The following is an 11,194-nucleotide window of genomic DNA, read 5'->3' as shown; positions in this document are numbered from 1 at the left end:
GGACGTACGTAGTAGTTATTGTATTAGCTTCAGATAGAAATGAGGTTTGGTTTTGGTCTTCTCTTACCTGGCGTTTGGTGCCGACGAGCACTGATAATGAGAAGGAGGAAAGGGTGTGTGTGAGTGCGAGTGGGCGCTGTAATGACAGTGAGCTGTGTATACATGTGTGTTTGTGTCTGCATGCGAGGCAGTGATGCCGTGTGGTGTAGACCGGTGGGGTTGATACATGTGTTAGGGTTCACGTGTCCACCTGTGGATGCATGAAGTGCGTGTTTGTGAGCGATGGGAATGCCAGTGTCTAGCATTAGTCTTCAGTCTGCTCCCACAGACAGTCTGGAGCTGTTTTCTTGGCAGGCTGTAAAAAAAAAAACATTTCACAAAGGGTGAACGGTTTTCTACGAGTTTTTCCTGCCTCTCAGTTTATCTGCAGGGCATTGCAGAGATGGTGTTCAAAAACTAATTACTTTGTTTTGGAATCAAATCTAACCACTTATTGCTTATAAGCTCCCCACCTTCCTGTACCTGACGGAGTTTGGTGCTGGCGACAAGCAGCCTGCGTCACATTCCCTTTCTGTTCCAGAACATAGCAGGGTGATAAATTAACTCCTTAGTAGTAATTTCGGTGTCATCCGTACTCTAATTTGCTATCTTTTGAGTGGTGGCGGCAGTGTGCCAAAAGGTGTGTCCCATTTCGAAACCACACACTTCAAAGTCCACATTTCAATTCCAAATACGCATTAATTAGTCAACAAGATCTGTCTCATTTCAAAGACTGCTTAAAATGTGACTGAGCAATACTGCCTTCTGTTGCCCACTCCATTTTGTATCCTAAAATCCACGGTCACTTGTTTCATGGTACATTACAGTATTCATCAGTAAGTGGTATACACATAAAATATACAGGACCAATGAAAAAACTTGCAGGATAACAGGACAACACTGCAGGATGTAAAAAAGGCCAGCCAAAAGCCCCTATTTCATTCTCATTAGCAGCCAAGATGTGTTTATTTACTAGATGTAGGTTGTGACAGTCATTTATGACAAAGAAATACATGATATAAGAACATATTAATCATAAACATGTAGGTTGTTTCCCAGTTTTCCACTTTGTGTGTCACAACTTGTTTAACATAGATATTTCCCTGTTTTAGTTCATGTTCAAGTGAAACCTTCTGGTTATAAACTTGCACATTTTTCTTTAAGTTTTACAGTTGTGAGGCCAGAGGTTAAACTTGAACTTGAACTTGAACCATCTAACTTGGAATGAAAGAGCCTGTCTCCAGTCTCTACGAGCAGTGTACTATGTATCTAAAATACAGACTCCTCACTTTCTACTATATATGCTTGTTTGTTTTACATTATGTACAGGCACAATGATGTGCGCTGACCTCTGACCTTTGCAAGTCACGTCTATAATGTTATATTTGTACACTTACAAGACTTGTGGCACTTTTCTATATGTATATATTTTTATACCACACAGTAAAGTATGTGCTAGAACTCTAAAATGTATTGTAGAAATCACTCAACCTTGTTATGACAAACATTTTGGCTAAAAATGTAAAAAACATTTTTTAGGAAGTCACGGTACCTCATGTTAAGTTATTGTTCCATATTTGCTGCCAATGCTGCGGTAAAACAGACTTCACAAGAAAGTATGTACAGGCCAGGTATGAATGTCTCCAGTTCACCTATAGATTACTCTGTGCACACAATATATTTGTAGGGGAGAGCGGGTGAGTTGAGCCAGTTTTTACTTGAGGTGTCTTTAAAGTGAGGACATGACAGTAAGGTCTCCAACTAAAATATGTACATATATTTTAGGATGTGGTGCTTCCCTGGGAATAATCAATTTGGCTCTAAACTAAACTGTTTTCTTGGCTCAACTTGCCCCATATGAGGGGTAAGTTGAGCCAAGGGAGAGGATAGGTTGAACCACATGGGGGTCGGTGATATCAATGGCATTTTATCATGCAAACTCAAATGCCAGCTCCCAACATTCAATTGCATTTAGTAGTGAAACATTGCAGCTATATGTCTCCTAGTTGTTTCACATCCTGTTTGTCGTCATGTCTCGTACCACCTGATCAATGGACTTCCCATTCTGTACCTCTCCCACTACTCTGTCTGAAGCCTGTCCGTCTTAATTTATAGAAGCATGACATGATGGTTTCTGGTCTAAAATGCATAACGCAACATCATTCCGGTGATCCTTGCAATGCAATGTGAAATTACTGCAAAATAGTTGACTCAACATCCCCCCAGGTCTTTTGGCCCCATCCCTCCCATCCAGCAGTTTAAGAGTAATGTCATGCTAACATTATAGCCTCATATTGTAACTTCCTAAAGCACTAACACATGGATAAGATTTTTTCAAATCTATCGGTAATTGTTCAGACACAAGACTCAGGACTCCCTGAACAAAAATCACTTGGCAACCCGTTCTCATCCCAGGGGGTCACATATGGACCCTTGGTCAAAACCAGTTTTTGTTGGTGTGGGGCTCTGATGGTTGTGAAACGAGCAATGGCAAAAAAACTGTTTTTGATCTTAAATGTGCTCATGCTTATTGCATGGGCCTCGCTCCATCACAGGGTGAGGACAATTATTAACTCTTCAAAAATGTGAATTCATATAACCAATTTTGTCTTTGATTGTCGAGAAACAAGGGGTGGCTCCACTTCCCCACAGGCTCAAATCACCCCGCTCTCCCCTATTCAGTAGTTGAATAACGCATTCCCAGCCCCTTACTCCAAGGTTAGAGTAGCCCTCAAACGGCACCACTTTAAATATAAAAAAAACACACATACAGTTTTATATAAATCCTACATATCTAACTAAATCCGAACAACATGGAATAAATAAATCATTAAAAAGAAATTCTGAAAGGTTTTTACAAAGTTATTCATCTTCACTTCATTTAAAAGTGCTAATTTATAAGCCCCAATAAGCCCCTACATTCTTCCCTTCGTTTCAAAATGACCTCACTCTTAAGGTCATATTTTAAACAGGTCCCCACAGGGATGGGAGTACAGTACAGGGGCACACACACACTTATGGCCTTTCCAATCTGAGTTACTGTGTAATAATCTGGATGTCATAAGAACAACCTCTAAAATAATACTTCAGCACTCATATGTAGTGTGCATGAACATGTTACAGACTCAGAGTTGGTGGAACATACTCCTCATATAGATGACAGAGCACACAAGCTTTCTGACATGATATGACAAACAGACACACACACACACACACACACTCTCCCCGTGGCTCTGCGCCGGCTCTCCATCTTTACTAGATTTAAACTGACAGAGTATGAACAAATGATGCAGTAAGTGGTTTTCAAACACGACGCTTAGCAAATCTTCCGAAACTGAGAGGTGATGATTACCGAGCAAACCACCGGAAAAAGCAGACACACCACTCTTCACTTTACGTCGAAGGAATTGCCCATTCATTTTCTGAGCCAAACCAGAGAGAACATGTGAGAACAAGAGTGGAGGAGGCCATTACAGAGCAGCCGAGGCAGAGAGAGGCCTGTGAATCCCGACATCACAAAGGTGGGAACTTTTTCTCTGAACCACACGATAGACTTCATTTATTCTCAGACAAAAATGCTCTTCCTCTGGGAACCTCTGCTCTGGACTGAATGACAAGGAGACAGAAACAATGGTGGTACTGAAAGTGTGATGTTTAGCTTTTCAACTGCAATATATCACCACCAAATTTACTGTGAAAGTATAATTAAACTAACAAAACCCTTTATGGCGTCTTTACCACAATTTAAACTCTATGGCACTGGATTGGATATTGTGAGAAATATTGTCGATTGCTAAATGACAAAAAAAAATTATAAATATAGAAGGAGGGCGCTGTTTTGTCAGTGTGAACAGATCTATAAAAAAAACTACTTTTTTCTAATCTCTGTCATTGGCAGAATAGATAAAAGCAAATGGCTGATGGTCAAATGATTCCACAATATCTTCTTCTTTCCTTCCTTCTGTGAAAACAAAGAGAACAAATGATGAGGAGCATAACTGAACAACAGGGTTTATAAGGAATGTGTTTTTAATTTTGAGAAACACCATCACTAATACCACAGGTATGTGATAAAGGCTACTAGCCATCTCAACCATGGTTTTATTTGTTTAAAGTAATTACACCAGGTTAGCACAATTAAGTTGATTTATTGACATTTCATTGCAAAGCATGGCCATCTCAGCATGAAAGTGAGTCTTTGTCTTAACCCAAAGTGTAAAGATCTGCCAACAGATAATTAGATGTTTGGCATAATACTTTCAATAAACTGGTATTTTTCAAGAGCTGAGCTGAGATTACACCACTTTATTCAAATGAAATAGTAAATTGAAAACCAATAGTGTGGAGAAAAAAAGTAGAATAAATGGGTAAAAAGTTATGTAGCCTATAATTTTTACTTAACTTAAATGCACTACAGCTGTGTAGCGCACAGAAGCCGTTGCCATGGTTACCATCCATAGAGCACCTACCGTTTTCTCCCACACGCTGCATCCAGCGTAGTCTGCCGAAGCCTCCTTCCGCTGCTTGTTTGGGTTGATCAGCATCCCACCCCTCCTGTGACCCATGGTTTGACTGGATGTGTATTCAGAGCCAGTGAGCAACGGACTTTCAATATTAATAATAATAATTTAAAAAACTGCATTAACGTGCAATAAAATAAATGTCAGCGTTAATTAATTAATGCTAATGCGATAATAATGCGTGCCCAGCCATAATTTTCAGTTATCTTTACCATTAGATAATCCTTTGACTTTTCACAGATGAAAACATCTTGAAAAAGGACAAAATGTCTCTGGCTTCACGTGAACATTCTCAAATGCTGCAGGCATTTGCCATTCATCATTTAGAAAAGATAACACCTTGAGAATGAATTACAGGATTATGTGACCTTTTATAAAGCTAAAGCCTATGTCAAGGCAAACGAAAGGTCAAAGCATTTAAAACACTGTTCTTTTCTTCTCTTCTGTGGCGACTCAATTCTCGCAGAATCTTTAAGGGAAGTTGCTACGGAAACCTTAACCAGATAGGGGCGTGCCGCCATCAGCCTGTCTTTCCATCAAAGACAAGGAGAAAAAAGCCAAATCGCCCACTCATGCAGGTTTTCTTGTTGAGTCACTCAAACAGTGCATGGACGCCTGGGGCTATGTGTAAAAGATGTTTATTCTGTGCCAAGGTATTTCACCCATCACTGTAACACTCTCTGTCTCAACGTGCTCGCCTGCTTTTTGCCCAGACAAGCACAGGTAGGCTCGGCGAAGGTGGCGTGTTTAATCAGGGAAGAGGGCTTAGCTTGCTGACAGTAATGTTCAAAAGAGGAAGAAAGAAGCACACCTCAGAGTATTAATCACTAGTAAGTCTCTGTCACACTGAGTTGTCCTTCTCTTTCAATGAGGATCAGCGACCAAGAGAACCAGTGGTTTTGATTTAAGTCTGTGCTGGAGTCCATTGGCTGCAGCAGTTTGTGTTGGCAGGTTTTCACAAGGGTAATCATCAGATTAATACAGACTCCATAGAAATATCAAAATATGCTGCATCTCCCACGCGTGCTTCAGTTGTTGACATTCTGGTCTACAGATGCTGACTGTGACTGGTCCATTTCCAAACTTCTTTATGGCCCACTGACAACTTTTAGTTTTCTCTCTTATTATCTGTTTGAAACCATCCTAAAAAATTGTTTAGTTTGTTTACTGTAGGTTCAGTCTAGTGTTGTAGTACTCAAGACCGGTCTTGGTCTCTGATTTATTTGTTAACCTCCTAACTTTGATTGGACGTATCCCTTCAAATGGAACCAATAACCCTAGTTAAAAATTTGATGTTACCGTTAACGACTGTAACCCCTCGCCGCGATGGTAAATATGGAAAAGGAGTGCTGAACAAAGATGCTTACATTGATTGTAGCTCTTAGTGTTTGTATCTGGGTGTTTTAATGGGAATGTGGATCTTTCAGATCAATTTGAAAAGTACCTATGATCTCGTTCCACATTTTGTATTTGACCATAGTATAATTTTTCTTTATATTTTTATCTCCAGTCCAAGCTGTATGAAGTTGATTTTTTATTGGATTTAAACATATTAGATGAAGCGTGTAATGAGGGAGGGTGTGGCCCAAGCAACGCCCTATATCAGGGTGTGCATAGTTATACGGCAGCTGCTTTTCCTCAGGAAAAATGCGCCAAAAAAATATTTAACTGACACTGAGAAGTAAAAAATTGTGAAATGCCTTTCAGACAGATACAACACTCTTCAAATAGCTCAACTTTTGAGGCGTGACCACCTGACAATCAAAAATGTTGTAAAAAAGCACAGAAGAATCTGTTCACAATTAACTTTTTTAATTTCTGCTTAAATTGGTCTTAAAATTTTATCTGATCTTCACCTAAGTCACAACAGTAGACAAACACAGTCAGCTTAAACTTTTTTATGTTTTTATTGAACACACTGTGTAAACAAAAAAAGTATGTCAATCCCTAGGCTAGTGACTTCTCCAAGAGCTAATTGGAATCAAATGTCAGCCAACCTGCAGTCCAATCAATAAGACAAGATTGGAGGCGTTTGTTTGCGCTGCCCTGCCCTATAAAAACACAAACACCAATTTTAATTTTGCTCTTCTCATGAAACATTAACTGATGTAAACCATGAACAAAATAACTCCCAGAAGACCTAAGATTAAGAATTGTTGAAGCTGGAAAGGTTTTCAAAAGTATCTCCAAAAGCCTTGATGTTCATCAGTCCACAGTAAGACTGAACAAGAATGTCCATAGGAGGACACCACTGAGGAAGCTACTGCTGTCCAAAAAAAAAAACAAAAAAACATTGCTGCACGTCTGAAGTTTGCAAAAGACCACCTAGATGTTCCACAGCACTACCGGCAAAATATTCTGTGGACAGATTAAACCAAAGTTGAGTTGTTTAGAAGGAACACAACCCTATGTGTAGAGGAAAAAAGGCACAGCACACCAACATCAAAACCTCAACCCAAATGTGAAGTATGGTGGAGGGGGCATCATGGTTTGGAGCTGCTTCACTGCCTAAGTTCCTGGAAGGGTTGCTATCATGGACGGAAAAATTAATTCCAAAGTTTTTAAGAAATTTAGCAGGAGAATGTCTGTCTGCCAACTGAAGCTCAACAGAAGATGGGCGATGCAACAGGACAACGACCCAAAGCACAAAAGTGGCAACAACAGAATGGCTTCAGCAGAAAAAATACGCCTTCTGGAGAGGCCCAGCCAGAGTCCTGACGTTAGCCCAATTAAGATGCTGTAGCGTGACTTCAAGAGAGCAATTCACACCAGACATCCCAAGAATAATGCTGAATTGAAACAGTTTTGTAAAGAGGAACGGTCCAAAATTCCTCCTGACCGTTGTTCAGGTCTGATCTGCAACTACAGGAAACATTTGGTTGAGGTTAGTGTTGCCAAAGGAGGGTAAACCAGTTATTAAATCCAAGAGTTCATATACTTTTTCCACCCTGTTTACACAGTGTGTTCAATAAAAACATGAAAATAGATATAATTGTTTGAGTACTATTAGTTTAAGCAGACTGTTTGTCTATTATTGTGACATCGAGGATTCACATACTTTTTCCTGCGACTGTTTATGTACTTAGAAACACAAACACAAACAGTTGAGCATGAATATCAGCCAGGACGACTTCATGCTGTTGTGCTTGGCCATGGAATATGAGGAACTATTGGCTATCGGAAGCCCGATTCCTAGTTTTCTTGAATAAGTACTTAATAAATACAATAATTTAATGCATATTATTTCATATTGTATGCTTTCATTTGATAAATAAAAATAGAACAAGAAAATGTGCGATTGAATATTAAGCAAATCAAAGTTTTACGGTATATAGCGCTTTATCATGTAACCTCAAAGTGCTTCAGAGTGAAGTGGGGGGGACTCACCTCCACCACCACCAATGTGTGGCACCCACCTGGGTGATGCACGGCAGCCATTTAGCACCAGATCGCTCACCACACATCAGCTCGAGGCAGAGAAGAGGAAAAAATTGAGCCAGTTACTACGGGGGATGATCAGAGGGCTGGATCGAGAAAACCAGGTAGGGATTTTTGCCAAGAGGGAACCCCTTACTCTTTGCGACAAGTGTCATTGGATCTTTAATGACCACAATGAGTCAGGACCTCATTTTAAGTCTCACCCGAAGGACGGCATCTCCTACAGCACAGTATCCCCATCACTGCACTGGGGCATTGGGATCTTATAAGGACCACGGGGAAGACTACCTCCTACAGGCCCACCAAAACCTATTCCAGCAGCAACTTAGTTTTTCCCAGGAGGTCGCCCATCCAGGTACTGGCCAAGCCCAAACCTGCTTAGCTTCATTCATTCAGCAGAAGCAGGCTTCATGTTGGTACGGCTGCTGAAAGGATCAGGTCCATATAAGGAGATGTTGGGGGGGATGCGTTGAGTAAATTCAGGACTTTCACTCAGGAGACCATGTTTTGAGTCCCGTATGACATGATGACCACAATCTTTTCCTAAACCAAGTAGTTTTGTTGCTTAAACCTAACTAAAATAGACCACGTGTTAAACATCATGTGACTTACGTAAGGTACTTAAGGTTTGATATGCTTGACACTGGACTGGTACTTGCTTACAGTCACACGTCGTTTTGGGAAATGGTCATATATATCTTTCCAATGATCATATAAGTAATTTTGGGACAACTGATAATCAACTTATTTTGTTGTTTCGGTATGAAGACGTGTCGGAAAAAGATTGCCACAGTGCTGTCTCCTGCAGAAAAACTGAAGCATGGCAAAGAAGAGTTTCTGTCTCTTACAACAGGATTAATGGAACACTCAAATTGAGGGCAAGTGGACTTGGTTGAAAATACCTGAAGACATGCTGCCTCTCGTCCAAGAGAATTCTTCCATTCTGAATAACTGTGAATCCCTGCCATTTGATCAGTGCTCCTGGAGCAGACGGGAGCGCTGGTCAAATGGCAGGCATTCCCAAAATAACGAACCAAGCTGTGTCCATTACCTTGATAACAACGCCACAGAGGTTAAATAGCTGGGAGTCAGTCAGAACTGAAAAAGCCTTGGATGAGAGATGAAATGTCTTCAAGTATCTTCAACAAAGTCCAGTAGCCCTTGATTTTAACCTTTCTTGGATAATGATGACCCGTATGACTAAGAATCTTCACAGACATCTTACAACAGGATGTTTTCCTCTTGTTGTTCTAGAGAATCACTGAGGACTTACACTAAACTCTGAGGTTTGTGTTGGCAGTCCACCAACCTGTGAAAGATAATCATTAGATCAAGAAAGAGAATCCATCATAAAATACAAAAATACATCTCCCACGCAGTGGATCATCTCGGCGTATTTGAGTTGTTGATGTTCCGGTCTGAGGCCATTTGTAAAGAAAAAATAATTGCTAGATGTAAAGAGCCATTTTGGCACCAAAATCTTGTTCTCTTGTCTAAAGATTAAAACGTGACCAATAAGATTTTGTCTCTTGCACAATCAAGAAAGGTGATCATGCAATTTTGGTGAACTTCTTGAGAAAGTTTGTCATGGTTTCACCAGATTCACTACAGCAAACATCAAATTACTGTTGTCTAACTCTTGAATAAAGAAAAAAAGCTGGTTCCCACACAGTAAATCCCCAAACTGTGCTTATATCGCTCATGTTTGATGCATCATGATGCAGATTTGTTAAGACAAGACTGACGAGTAATTAGTAGATAAATAAATGAGGGCTTGTCAGAGCAATGACTGGATTACCTACAAAGGAAACATATTTCCCATGATAAATTATAACGTCACAATACATAAAAATATCTAGTGCTTTGGGAACAGTGGTTCCCAAGCTTTCTGACCTGTGGCACCTTAACATGAATCAGTGTCTACTTACAAGCCCTTGTCACAGGTTGTATGTGCCTACGAGTTATAAGCAGTTTCACTAAAAAGTGATTGTCTCATCTTATCTCAGTTTCATTTGACTAACAGACACAAGCCTGAATAGATAAAATAATCCAATATTTCTGAAAGAGAATTCATTCGTTCTTTCACAACGTTTGACACATGTTTAATGTCACATGACTTACATAACGTAGTTAAGGTCCGGTCACCTGTCGCTGGACTCAGTATGTCACAAAGGTGAGTACACCCCTGACATTTTTGTAAATATTTCATTACATCTCTTCATGTGACAACACTGAAGAAATTAAAGTGGTGAGTGTACAGCTTGACCATACAGCAACAGGCCTTGCCCTGGTCGACCAAAGAAGTTGAGTGCACATGCTCAGCATCATAGGTTGTCTTTGGGAAATAGATGTATGAGTGCTGCCAGCATTGCTGCAGAGGTTGAAGGGGTGGGGGCTCAGCCTGTCAGTGCTCAGACGATGGGCTGCACACTGCATCAAATTGGTCTGCCTGGCTGTCCCAGAAGGAAGCCTCTTCTAAAGATGATGCACAAGAAAGACCACAAACAGTTTGCTGAAGACAAGCAGACTAAGGACATGGATTACTGGAACCATTAGACATTAACGGCTGTGTGATGTGTTATTTTGAGGGGACAGCAAATTTACACTGTCATACAAGCTGTACACTCACTACATTACATTTTAACAAAGTGTCATTTCTTCAGTGTCGTCACATGAAAAGATATAATCAAATACTTACAAAAATGTGAGGGGTGAGTGTACTCACTTTTGTGAGATACTATATGTTGGGAAACGCTCATATGTGTCGTTTGGGAGTAATTCTTTAATGCTAAAATTAGGTGTAGGACAGATGGATGGGTGAAAAAACAGACTTTCACCCAGAAGAACGAGGTTTGTTTTTCATGTGAAACAAAAAGTCAACATTAAATTATTTTTTGTTTGGTGATTATTCATTTATGATGATTTATGCATGCAAACCACATCAGGGCTGTTTTGGAAATGCTGCGAAAATAAAGTTGTTCATTGTTGTTTTTACACCGATTGCAGGAGCAGTAGTGTAGTGTGATGGTCACTGATTTATTTGTCGACATCCTGCTCTAACAACCTATTAAAGATGATTGGCAGATCTGGAGAGTCAGTGGAAATCAGCTCTGTCGTGTTTCCAGGTTACAGATCCAAACAGAACCTACTAATCCGCTCTCTGGGAAGTGTGATGTGAGATGGGATTAGTGGCGATG

Source organism: Micropterus salmoides, unplaced genomic scaffold, assembly GCF_014851395.1.
Source record: "Micropterus salmoides isolate LMB-PRFRI ecotype aquatic unplaced genomic scaffold, ASM1485139v1 Ms_hic_scaffold_19, whole genome shotgun sequence".
Classification (NCBI taxonomy): domain Eukaryota; kingdom Metazoa; phylum Chordata; class Actinopteri; order Centrarchiformes; family Centrarchidae; genus Micropterus; species Micropterus salmoides.
Note: the sequence above shows the minus strand (reverse complement) of the source record.